The sequence below is a fragment of the Pan paniscus genome, chromosome X (assembly GCF_029289425.2).
Source record: "Pan paniscus chromosome X, NHGRI_mPanPan1-v2.0_pri, whole genome shotgun sequence".
Classification (NCBI taxonomy): domain Eukaryota; kingdom Metazoa; phylum Chordata; class Mammalia; order Primates; family Hominidae; genus Pan; species Pan paniscus.
In genome coordinates, this window is record NC_073272.2 from 112,534,094 (window position 1) to 112,548,332 (window position 14,239).

Here is a 14,239-nt window from a genome sequence, read left to right on the forward strand (position 1 = left end):
CACTATTATAGTGAATGTCAACATCCTTCTATCAGTAATTGACAGATCCAGCCAGCAGAAAATCAGTTAAGGATATAGTTGAACTGAACAACACCATCAATCAAGTAAATCTAATTGACGTTTATAGAATACTTCATCTAACAGCAGCAGAATGCTGTTCTGAAGCTCACACAGAGCATCCACCAAGATGAAACACATTCTGGACCATGAAACACAACTTAATACACTTAAAAGAATAGAAATCACAGAAAGGAATCTCTCGGATTGCAATGAAATTAAACAAAACATTCAATTACAGAAAGATAGTTGGGGAACTCCAAACCTGAAGATTAAACAACACACTTCTATATAATCCATCGGTCAAAGAAGAAGTCTCAAGAGAAATTTGAAAATATTTGAGCTAAGTGAAAATGAAAACAGAACTTATCAAATCTTTGGGATGCAATGAAAGCAGTGCTTAGGGGATAATTTCTAGCATTGAATGCATATATTAGAAAAGGAGAACATTTTAAAATCAATAATCTAAGCTTCCACTCTAGGAAACTGGGGGAAAAAAGAACAAATTAAATCTAGGCAAGCAGAAAAAAAGTAATTATAAAGATTAGAGTAGAAATCTCTTCCAGAAGATAGAAGCAGAGGAAATATTTCCTAATTCACTCCATGAGGCCAACATTACCCTAATACTAAAACTAAACAAAGTTATTACAAGAAAGAAAAACTACGTAACAATATCTCTCATGAATGCAGATGCAAAAATCCTCAACAAAATATTGTCATATTGGATACAACAATGTATAAAAAAATTATACACTGTGACCAAGAGGGATTTATCCCAAGTATGCAAGGCTGGTCCAACATTTGAAAATCAATTAATGTAATCCATCACATCAACAGGCCACAGAACATGTCATATGATTCTATCAGTAGGTGCAGAAAAAGCATTTCTCTAAATCCAACACTCCTTCATGATAAAAATTCTCAGTAAACTAGGAATAGAGGGGGGAGTTCCTCAACTTGATGAAAAACATCTACAGAAAACCTACAGTTAACATCATTTTTTTAAATTTTAAATTCTTGTGGGTACATAGTAGGTATATATATTTATGAGTTACATGAGATGTTTTGATACAGGCATGCAATGCATAATAATCACATCACGGAAAATGGGGTATCCATCCCCTCAAGCATTTATCCTTTGTGTTATAAACAATCCAATGAAATCTTTTAGTTATTTTTAAATGTACAATTAAACTATTTTGACTATAATCACCCTGTGATGTTATCAAATACTAGGTACTATTCATTCTTTGTATTTTTTGTACCCATTAACCATCCCCACATTCACCCTTTCTGGCCCCCACTACTCTTCCCAGCCTCTGGCAACCATCCTTCTACTCTCTATCTCCATGTGTTCAATTGTGTTGAGTTTTACATTCTACGAATTAGTGAGAACATGTGATGTTTGTCTTTCTGCGCCTGACTTATTTCACTTAACTTAATGACCTCTAGTTCCATGTTCTTGCAAATGACAAGATCTCATTCCATTTTATGGATGAGTAGTACTCCACTGTGTATAAGTACCACATTTTCTTTATCCATTCATGTGTTGATGGACAGGTTGCTTCCAAATCTTAGTTAATGTGAACAGTGCTGCAACAAATATTGGAGTGCAGAGATCTCTTTGATATACTGATTTCCTGTCTTTTGGGTATACACCTAGCAGTGGGATTGCTGGATCATATGGTAGGTCAATTTTCATTTATTTCTTTATTTGGGTAGGGCAGGGACAGGGTCTTGCTCTGTCACCTAGGCTGGAGTGCTGTGGCATGATCTCAACTCACTGCAACCTCCGCCACCCAAGCTCAAGTGATCCTCCCACCTCAGCCTCCCAAGTAGCTGGGACTACTGGCATGCACCACCACAGCTGGCTAATTTTTGTACTTTTTGGTAGAGATGGGGTTTTGCCATGTTGGCTAGGCTGATCTCGAACTCCTGGGTTCAAGTGATCCACCGGCCTGGGCCTGCCTCCCAAAGTGCTGGGATTACAGGCATGAGCCACCACACCCGGCCAATTGCCAATTTTTATTTTTTGAGGAACCTCCAAACTGTTCTCCATAGTGGTTGTACTAATTTACATTCCCACCAACAGTGTACAAGGGTTCGCTTTTCTCCACATCCTTGCTGGCATTTGTTACTGCTTGTCTTTTGGATATAAGCCATTTTAACTGGGGTGAGATGATATCTCATTATAGTTTTGATTTAGATTTACATGATGATCAATGATATTGAGCATCTTTTCGTATGCCTGTTTGCCATTTGTATGTTTTCTTTTTCTTTCTTTTCTTTCTTTCTTTCTTTTTTTGTTTTTTGAAACAGAGTCCTCCTCACTCTGCTGCCTAGGCTGGAGTGCAGTGGTGTGATCTTGGTTCACTGAAATTTCTGCCTCCCAGGTTCAAGTGATTCTCCTGCCTCAGCCTCCTGAGTAGCTGGGATTACAGGCACATGCCACCAAGCCCGATTAATTTTTGTATTTTTAGTAGAGATGAGGTTTTGCCATGTTGGCCAGGCTGGTCTCAAACTCCTGGCCTCTAATGATCATCCTGCCTTGGCATCCCAAAGTGCTGGTATTACAGGCATGAGCCACCATGCCCAGTCTGTGTTACTAATTTTATTTTAGACCTAAACCACCTTGTTAACAAAGTAATTAGCAGTGTTTTCCACAGGTAACAAGAAGGCTTTTTTTTTTCTTTCTTTTTTTTTTAGATGAAGTTTTGCTCTTGTTGCCCAGGCTGGAGTGTAATGTCGGCTCACTGCAACCTCTGCCTCCAGGATTTAATCAATTCTCCTGCCTCAGCCTCCCAAGTAGCTGGGATTACAGGCATGCGCCACCATGCCTAGCTAATTTTTTTATTTTTAGTAGAGGCAGGGTTTTACCATGTTGGTCAGGCTGGTCTCGAACGCCTGACCTCAAGTGATCTGCCTGCTTCAGCCCAAACTGCTGGGATTACAGGCATGAGGCACCACGCCTGGCCCCATTTGTATGTTTTCTTTTGAGCAATGTCTATTCAAAACTTCTGCCCATTTCTTTATCGGATTGTTAGGCTTTTTCGTGTAGAGTTGTCTGAGCTCCTTATATATTCTGGTTATGAACTGCTTGTCAGATGGGTAGTTTGCAAATATTTTCTCCCATTCTGTAGGTTGTCACTTCAGTTTGCTGATTGTAACCTTTGCTGTGCAGAAGCTTTTTAACTTAATGTGGTCCCATTTGTCCTTTTTGTCTTTGGTTTTCTGTACTTGTGGGTTGTTGTGCAAGAAATGTTTGCCTAGACCAATGTCCTGGAGATTTTCCCTAATGTTTTCTTGTAGTAGTTTCATGATTTGAGGTCTTAGATTTAAGTCTTCTATCCATTTTGATTTGATTTTTGTATATGGCAGGAGAAAGGGGTGAAGATTCATTCTTCTGCATGTGGATATCCAGTTTTTATAACACTGTTTATTGAAGAGATTCTCTATTTCCCAGTGTATGTTCTTGGCATATCTTTCAAAAATGAGTTCACATAGGTGCGTGGATTTGTTTGTGGGTTTTCTATTCTGTTCCATTGGTCTGTGTCTGTTTTTATGACAGCACCATGCTGTTTTGATTACTATAGCTCTGTAATATAATTTGAAGTCAGGAAATGTGATTTCTCCAGTTTGATCCATTTTGTTCAGGATAGCTTTGACTATTCCGGGTTCCATATAAATTTTATGATTATTTTTCTATTTCTACAAGGAATGTCATTGGTATTTTGTCAGGGGTTGTATTGAATCTGTAGATTGCTTTAAATAGTGTGGATTTGATAACAATATTCATTCTTCCAATCCATGAACATGTACTATCTTTCTATTTTTTGGTGTCTCCTTGAATTTCTTTTATCAGTGTTTTATAGTTTTTTTATAGAGATTTTTCACTTTTTTCATTAATTCCTGGGTATTTAATTTTATTTGTGGTTAATGTAAATGATAATTCTTTTTTATTTCTTTAGAAGTTCATTCATTGTTGGCATGAAAAATACTACTGATTTTGTATGCTGATTTTGTATCCTGCAACTTTACTGAATTTGTTTATCAGATCTAGTAGTTTTTTTGTGTGTGGAGGCTTTAGGGTTTTTCCAAATATAAGATCATAACATCAGAAAACAAGGATAATTTGACTTTTTCCTTTCCAATTTGGATGCCTTTTATAACTTTCTCTTGTCTGATTGCTCTAACTAGGACTTACAGTACTATGATGAATAACAGTAATGAAAGTGGGATTTCTTGTCGTGTTCCAGTACTTAGAGAAAAGGCTTTCAACCTAGAACCAGAAATACCTTGACCCAGCAATCCCATTACTGGTTATATACCTAAAGGAATATAAATCATTCTGTTATAAAGATACATGCACATGTATGTTCATTGCAGCACTATTCACAATAGCAAAGACATGGAATCAACTCAAATGCCCATCAATGATAGACTAGATAAAGAAATGTGATACATATACACTATGGAATACTATGCAGCCACAAAAAGGAATGAGATTATGTCTTTTGCAGGGACATGGATGGAGCTGGAAGCCATTATCCTCAGCAAACTGACACAGGAACAGAAAACCAACCACTGCATATTCTGACTTATAAGTGGGAGCTGAACAGTGATAACACATGGGCACAGGGAAGGGAACATCACACACTGGGGCCTGTCAGTGGGGCAGATGGAGGGAGAGCATCAGGATAATTAGCTAATGCATGTGGGCTCAATACTTAGGTGATGGGTTGACAGGTGCAGCAAACCACCATGGCACACGTTTACCTAGGTAACAAACCTGTACGTCCTGCACACGTATCCCAGAACTTAAAATAAAATAAAATAAAATAAAATAATTTTTTTTTAAAAAAGAAAAGGCTTTCAGTTTTCCCCACTCAGTATGATACTAGCTGTGTGTCTGTCATGCACGGATTTTATTATATTGAGGTATGTTCCTTCTATATCCAATTCTTTGAGGGTTTTTATCACATTTTATCAAATATTTTTCAGCATCAATTGAAATAATCATATAGTTTTTATCCTTCATTCTGTTGACATGATATATCACACTGATTGATTTGCACATTTTGAATCATCCTTGCATCCTAGAGATAAATCTCATTTGGTCACATGAATGATCTTTTTAATGTGTTGTTGAATTTGGTTTGCTAATATTTTGTTGAGGATTTTTGCATCAATATTTATCAGAGATATTGGCCTGTAGTTTTCATTTTGTTGATGTATCTTTTTCTGGTTTTGGTATCAAGGTAATACTGGCCTCATAGAGTTTGGAAGGATTCCCTTCTTTTTTGTTTTTATTTGTGAATATGAATAGGATTGGCATTAGTTCTTTAAATAGTAGGTAGAATTCTGCAGTGAAGCCATTGGGTCCCAGGTTTTTCTTTATTGGGAGACTTTTTATTATGCCTTCAATTTCATTACTTGTTATTGGTCTGTTCAGGTTTTGGATTTCTTTATGGTTCAATCTTGCTAGGTTGTATGTTTCTAGGAATTTGTCCATTTCTTCTAGAATTTCCAATTTATTGACATCTATTTGCTCATAATAGCCACTAACAATCCTTTGAATTTATGCAGTATCAGCTGTAATGTTTCCTTTTCCATCTCTGATTTTATTTATTTGAATCTTCTCTTTTTTCTCAGTCTTGTATAAAGGTTTGTCAATTTTGTTTAACTTTTCAAAAAACAAACTTTTTTTCATTGATATTTTGTATTTGCTTCATTTCATTTTTACTTTTTTTTTCCTTCTCTGATCTTTATTATATCTTTTCTTATACTAATTTTGGGTTTGGTTTGCTCCTCCTTTTCTAGTTCTTTAAGATGCATCAGCAACTTGTTTACTTGACAGTTTTCCTCTTTTTTGATGTAGTCACTGCTATAAACTTCCCACTTAGTACTGCTTTCACTGTATCCCCTAGGTTTTGGTATGTTATGTTGCCATTGTTACTTGCTTCAAGACATTTTTCAGTTTTCTTCTTCATTGACCCACTAGTCATTCCAGAGCATGTTGTTTAATTTTCATTTATTTGCATACTTTCCCAAATTCCTCTTATTATTAATTTCTAGTTTTATTCCATTGTGGTTAGAGAAGATGCTTGATACTATTTCAATAGTTTTGAATGTTTTGACTTGTTTTGTGACCTAACATATGGTCTATCCTTGAGAATGATCCATGTGCTGAGAAAAAGAATGTGTATTCTGCAGCCATTGGATGTAATGTTCTGTAAAAATGTATTAGATCAATTTGGTATGTAGTGCACATTAAGTTTGATGTTTCTTTGTTTATTTTATGTCTGGGAGATCTGTCCAATGCCGAAAGTGGGATGTTGAAGACTCCAGCTATTGTTGTATGGTAGTCTATCTCTCTCTTTAACTCTAATAATATTTGCTTTATATATCTGGGTGCTCCAGTGTTGGGTACATATATATTTATAATTGTTATATCCTCTTGTTGAATTGACACTTTTATTATTATATAGTGACCTTCTTTGTATCCTCTTATAGTTTTTGTCTTGAAATCTATTTTGTCTGATATAAGCATAGCTATTCCTACTCTTTTTTTGGTTTCCATTGGCATGGAATATCTTTTTCCATTCCTTTATTTTCAGTCTATGTGTGTCTTTATAGATGAGGTGTGTTTCTCGTAGGCAACAGATCAATGAATCTTTTTAAAATTTGTTCAGATGGCCAGGTGTGGTGGCTCACGCCTGTAATCCCGGCACTTTGGGAGGCCAAGGTGGGTGGATCACTTGAGGTCGAGAGTTCGAGACCAACCTGGCCAACATGGTGAAACCCCATCTCTACTAAAAATACAAAAATTATCTGGGTATGGTGGCGTGTGCCTGTAGAACCAGCTACTCGAGAGGCTGAGGCATGAGAATCACTTGAATCCAGGAGGTGGAAGTTGCAGTGAGCTGAGATCATGCCCTTGCACTCCAGCCTGGATGACAGAGTGAGATGCCATCTCAAAAAAATAAAATAAAATAAAACAAAAGAAAATTTGTTCAGATACTCTATGTCTTTTGATAAGAGAATTTACTCTATTTACATTCAATATTATTATTGATAAGTAAGGACTTATTCTTGCCATTTTGTTATTCTTTTTCTTGTCTTCTCTTCTTTCTTTCCTTCCTGTCTTTCTTTTTGTGAATGTGATTTTCTCTAGTGATATGATTTGGTTTCACACTTTCTACTCGTTGTGTATCTATTTCATGTTTTTGGTTTGAAGTTACCATGAGGCTTGCAAATACTATCTTATAACCCATTACTTTAAGTTGATAATAACTTAACACTGTTTGCATAAACAAACAAGCAAAAAGAAAAGTAAGAAAGACTCAGTGTTTTACCTTCATTCCCCTGCTTTTTAACTTTTTGTTGTTACTATTGATATTGTATTGTCTATGTCTTGAAAAGTTGTAGCTATTATTTTTTATCATTTCATTGTTTAGTCTTTCTACTTAAAAGTAGTATAGATACCACAGGTACACGGTTATATTCTGTGTTTTTCTGTGTACTTGCTATTACCAGTGAGTTTTCTATGTACTTACTATTACCAGTAAGTTTTCCACTTTCAGGTGATTTTTTATTGCTCATTAACATCCTTTTATTTCTGATTGAAGTGCTCTCTTTAGCATTTCTTGTAGGACAGGTCTGGCATTGATGAAATCTTTCAGCTTTTGTTTGTCTGGGAAAGTCTTTATTTCTTCTTCACAGGATAATTTTACCAAATATAGTCTTCTAGGGTAAAAGTTGTTGTCCTTCAGCACTATAAACATGTCATGCCACTCTCCTGTAAGGTTTCCACTGAAAAGTCTGCTGCCAGATGTATTGGTTCTCCATTGTATCTTATTTGTTTCTTTTCTCTTGTTGCTTTTAGGATTCTTTCTTTATCCTTGATCTTTGAGAGTCTGATTATTAAGTGTATTCTTTGGGTTAAATCTGCTTGGTGTTCTATAGCCTTCTTTTAGTTGGATATTGATACCTTTCTCTAGGTATGGGAAGTTATCTGTATAATCCCTTTGAGTAAACTTTATACTCATCTCTTTCTTCACTGATTCTTTCTTTTTTGTGAACAGTTTTGCTATTAAAAGACCCTGATGCATTCTTCAGTATGCAAACTGCATTTTTCAACTCCAGAAATTTCCGGAATTTCTGCTTGATTCTTTTTAAGTATTTCAATCTGTTAAATTTATCTGATAGAATTCTGAATTCCTCCTCTGTGTTATCTTGAATATCTTTGAGTTTTCTCAAAGCAGTTATTTTGAATTCTCTGTCTGAAAGGTCACCTATCTCTGTTTCTCCAGGATTGGTCCCTGGTGCCTTATTTAGTTCATTTGGTGATGTCATGTTTTCCTGGTTCGTGTTGATGCTGGTAGATATTACTCAGTGTCTGGACATTGAAGAGTTAGGTATTTCTTGGAATCTTCACTGTCTAGGCTTGTTTGTATCTGTTCTTCTTGGGAAGGCTTTACAGATATTCAAAAGGACTTGGGTGTTTTGATCTAAGCTATATCTGCTTTAGGGGGCACACCAAGCACAGTAATGCTTTGGTCCTTGCAGATGTATAGAGGTACTGCCTACATGGTCTTGGACAAGATCTGGTAGAATTCTCTGGATCACCAGGCAGAGACTCTTGTTTTCTTCCCTTACTTTCTCCCAAACATACAGAGTGTTTTTCTCTGTTCTGAGCCACCTACCACTGGTGGCAGAGTGACATAAGCACCCCGGTGGCCACCATCAATATGACTGCACTGGGTCAGACCTGAAGCCAGCAGTGAGTGCACTGAGTCTTGCTCAAGGCCTGCTGTAAACTACTTCTTAGTTACTGCCTATGTTCACTCAAAGCTCTGGAGCTCTACAGTCAGCAAGTTGAAAAACCAGCCAGGTCTGTCTCCTTCACTTCATGTTGGTGAGTTCCCTCACGTGCTGGGTGGGTCCAGAAGTGCCATCTAGGAGCTAGGGATGAGAGTCAAAAACCTTAGAATTCCACCTGGTATTCTATTGTGTTGCGGCTGAGCTGGCCCTCAAACCACAAAATGCAGTCCTTCTCACTCTTCTTTCCCCTTTCCAAAGGGAGAGGACCCTCACCCTGCGGCCGCCACCACCTCAGGCTCACAGGAAGTACTACCCAACTACCACTTATGTTCCCTTAAGGCCCAAGGGCTCTTCAGTCAGCTTATGGTGAATGCTGCCTGGCTTGGGACTCAACCTTAAGGCAGGGGTCTCCCTCTAGCCCAAGGCAGGTCCAGAAATGCCATCCAAGAGCCAAGTCCTGGAATTGGGAACCCCAAGAGCCCACTTGGTACTCTATCCTACTGTGGCTGAAGTGGTACCTAAGTTGCAAGACAAAGTCCACTTTACTTTTCTCTTTTCTCAAACAGGACTCTCACCCTGTAGCCTCCATTGGTTTGAATGTGCTGAGTCTCACCTGAAGCCAGCAAGTTTCAGCATCTCACCTAAGGACCTTGACATAGTACGTGGATATTGCTGCTGATTATTCAGGTCTCACAGGCTTTTCAGTTAGCAGGTGATAAATGCTGCCAGGGTTTGGTTCTTCTCTTTAAGGCAGTGAGTTCCCTTCTGGCCCAGTCTTCATCTAGAAATGTCCATGAGCTAGAACCTGGACAGTCAGCCTCATGACTCTGACCAGTGCCCTATCCTGCTGTGGCTGAGCTGGTATCCAAGATGCAAGGCAAAGTCCTCCCCAGTCTCCTATCTCCTCTGCTCAAGCAGAAGGAATGGGTCTTTTTTGGAGTCATGAGTTGTGCAGTCTGATACTAGGGGTGGAGTGATGCCAGCACTCCCTTAGACACCCTAGCTGGTGTTTTAGTAGGTCATGTGCCGCTTTCACCCCCAGTCCACTGTCTGTGGACTCAGTTCAGCCCTAAGCACCTAGGAGTTGCAGTCCGTGTGTCTTAGACTGTCTTTCAAGTATTTGGGCGGTGGGGCGCAGAACACCTTAGCCCATGGTGGCTAGAGCTACAGGAACTTAAGTTCCAACCACTGGCATTGGTAATTCCTCTCTTGCTAGGGCTTGTTTAAATGCACCCTCTGTGGATGGGCATCAGCTGAGGCTGATCCAGTCTTGCTTTCTTCTGCAGTAAGTGCAGCACCGAGTTTAGTGCCTCACAATTGGTGGTTCTCCCTCTTCCCAGGGCAAAGAAATGCTCTTTGCACCAAGCTGCTGCTGCCGCCACTGCTGGGGGACTGGGGAGGGATGGCGTCAGTAGTTCAAGACTGTTTTTCCTACCTCTTCAGTACTTCTTTTAGCAATATGAAGTGAAAAACAGCTACTACAAGTGCTCACCGGATTTTTGTTTTTTATGAAGGTGCTTTTCTGTGTCGGTAATTGTTAAATTGGTGTCTTTGCAGGGGGTGAGGTGGTGGATGATTGGTGGGGCCTGCTTTTCTGCCATCTTGCTCCACCCCTTCTCTTCTGTTTTTGAAAGAGTTTGTGAAATACTGGTGTTATTTCTTCTTAAAACATTTGGTAGAATTCACCAGTGAAGCCATTGAACCTGGACTTTAATTTGTGCAAAGGTTTTTTATTTAATAATTTAATCTCTCTATTTGGTGTAGCTCTGTTCAGATTTTCTATTTCTTACTGAGTTTCAAAAGTCTGTGGTTTTAAAAAAATTAACAGACTATTTTCAGGACAGTGTTATGTTTATAGAAAAAATGAGTGGAAAAGACAGAGAGTTCCCATATATACCCCTCAATTCCCCTAGGCACTATCCTCTATTATTAACATCTTGCATCACTGTGGTATATTTGTTTCAACAAATGAGTCAATATTGATACATTAATATTAACTAAAGTCCATGGTTTATATTAGGGTTCACTCTTTATGTTGTGCATTCTGTGAGTTTTGACAATGTATAATGACATGCATCCTCCATTAAAGCATCATACAGAATAGTTTCACTGCCCTAAAAATCCCATTTCACCTATTCATCCTTTCCTTCTGAACCCATAGTAACCACTGATCTTTTTACTGTCTTCATAGTTTTGCCTTTCCCAGAATCTAATGTAGTTGGAAACATGTACTATGTAGCCTTTTTGGATCTGCTTTTTTTCACTTAGGAATATGCATTTTAGGTTTCTCCATATCCTTTCATTACTGGATAGCTCAGTGTTTTTAACCGTGGAATAATATTCCATTGTATGAATGTACCATAGTTTGTTTTTCTATTTACCTATTGAAGTATATCTTGGTAGTTTCAAAATTTTGACAATTATGAATAAAGCTGCTATAAACATTTGTGTATGTGGGTTTTATGTGTATATGCTTTCAACTCATTTGGGTAAGTACCAAAGAAAACAAATTGCTGGATCATATGACAAAATTACTTTTAATTTTGTAAGAAAATACCAAATGGCTGTACTATTTTTGCCTTCCCAGCAGTAATGAACACAAGCCCCTGTTACTCCACATCCTTGCTAGCATTTGACGCTGTCAGTGTTTCGGATCTTAGCTGTTCTAATATGTGTGTAGTGATACTTCTTCTTAACACAGGTCCTTGTTAGTTATTTCCTTTATTTTTTTTTTTGAGATGGAGTCTTGCTCTGTCACCCAGGATGGAGTGCAGTGGCACGATCTTGGCTCACTGCAACCTCTGCCTCCTGGGTTCAAGCGATTCTCCTGCCTCAGCCTCCTGTGTAGCTGGGATTGCAGGTGTGTGCCACCACGCCTGGCTAATTTTTGTATTTTTAGTAGAGATGGGGTTTTACCATGTTGGTCAGGCTGGTCTCGAACTCCTGACCTTGTGATCCGCCCACCTTGACCTTCCAAAGTGCTGGGATTACAAGCGTGAGCCACCGTGCCCACCTGTTATTTCCATTTTAATTTGGCGAATCATCTAGCCAGAACCTAAGATTTCATAGGAGACACACATAAAACCTGAGTATGTCACATAAAGTAAAACTCCTTAATAAATTCGTATTTTCTTCTAGCAAAACACATGGATATGACAGCACATTTTTGGGGGACAAAATTCATGCTTGGGTGGAAAATATGATCAGCACAGAAAGTTTGCAATTAAGGGGAATTCATTTCACTAGCAAAAACACCACTCAAAATTTTAAGAAATGATGGGCATTTGTTTAAACAAATTTTATTTGTGTAATCCCTCTAGTGCTTTGAATCCCAGTGAGAAGATATAAACACATATATCTATAAACACATTCAATGACTTTATTACCTTAAGTTTCTTTCATCCTTGATACATGAGTAAAGGAATCTGGTTTTGCATTTAATCCCAAGTGTGTTACACTGACCCAAAACAATAGATTTGACTAACATTTAGTAAAGTATAATACTGATATTTTATTTTACTTACATAAATTTGTTGACTTTATTTTCATCCCTAGCCAAAAATTGCAAATATATTTAAGAATCAAAAGTAGTCATTCCACTCTTGGCATCTTCTCATTATGAGGAATTTCTAGGAATAGACTCCCCAGTATTTTCATTAGTTGTCTCTTTATTTTTTTCTGTATGCCACTGCTCAATCTTTCATTTCCTTCTAACACTGCACCTCCCTTATTTTTAATTTTTTTTTTTATTTTTAGTAGAGACGGGGTTTCACCATGTTGGCCAGGCTGGTCTCGAATTCAAGTGACCCACCTGCTTCGCCTCCCAAAATGCTGGGATTACAGGCATAAGCTACCGTGCCCAGCCTCCCTTATTATTATTATTATTTTTTAATGTGAGGTACAGCTCATGAGCATTTCCATGCACAAAGATATCTATAAAAGTGAACTAAAATCTTAATTGACAGTTCCGTAATAACTATCGGTTTGTACAAAGGATAGTAAAGTTTCCTGAAGGCTGAAAGTGATCTGCAGACTATCCAGCTTATAACGCTCTGCAGGATTACCTTTGAATAATTCCCCTACCGCCCACCCCAGCAGCCCTAAATCATTACCCATCATGTTTTATAGAGCTCCAGAGAGGACTTTTGAGACAATTTTGCAATGTTAATGTTTAATGTTCCATAAACTATTGTCAGGGTAAAATAAAATTCTCTTTTCTATTTAACTTACCTTTTTAGCCTATTTTGATATAAATTTTCCCTGAAGGTGGCTATTGCTCATTAAGTTCATTCACATTCTTTTGAAGGTTATTAATAAAATGCATGAAGCTTATGTTTTCAATCTCAATGCTCAATTTTCGGTGGTCATTTACTTGATCACTCAGCAGCATTGGCACAAATGACCTGTTCCTTCCAAGTTGTCCTTTCTCCACTTGGCCTGTTGTACACTTCATTATTTTGGGTTTCTGTTTGTTTGTTTGTTTGTTTTTCCTGCTACCTACGTCATTAGCCATTCCTTTTCAGTCTTATTTTCTGGATTCTTCTCTACTTTTCTACCCACTAAATGTTGGAGTGCCCCAGGGCTCTGTCCTTAGACAGTGTTTCTTCTTTATCTACACTTTTTTTTTTTTTTTTTTGAGACAGGATCTCACTCTGTTGCCCAAGCTGGAGTGCACTGGCACCATCTCGGCTCATTGCAACCTCCACTTCCTGGGTTCAAATGATTCTCGTGCCTCTGCCTCCCGAGTAGCTGGAATTAACAGGCAGGTGCCACCATGCCTTGCTAATTTTTTGTGTATTTTTAATAGAAAGGTAGTTTTGCCATGTTGGCAAGGCTGGTCTCACACTCCTGAGCTCAAGTGATCCAACCACCTTGGCCTCCCAAAGTACTGGGATTACAGGTGTGAGCCACCACACCTGGCCTATCTACACTTTTTCCATAGGTGATATCATTCATTGGCCTTAGATATTATCTACACACTGTTGGCTCCCAAATTTATATCTCCCTCATAGACCTGTTCCATGAGTTCCAGACTGATATATTGCACTGCCCTCTTGGCAGCTCAAACTTAACACACTCAGCATTGAGCTTCTGAATCTACCCTCTCCCTCCCAAACTGCTCTTTTCTCATTGTTTCCCATTGTAGTAAATGGAACCACCATTCACCAGTTTTTCAGGCCAGAATCCTTGGGTTCATTAGTGACTATTTTCTCTCATAATCCTCAAACAGTGTATTAGGAACTCCTGTGGGCTCTACTTTCAAAATGTGCCCAAACTATCACCCCCTTTCACCACTACCAACACTACTACCTTTGTGTAATCTACTATCATTTCTCACCTGAATTATCATAATAGATTT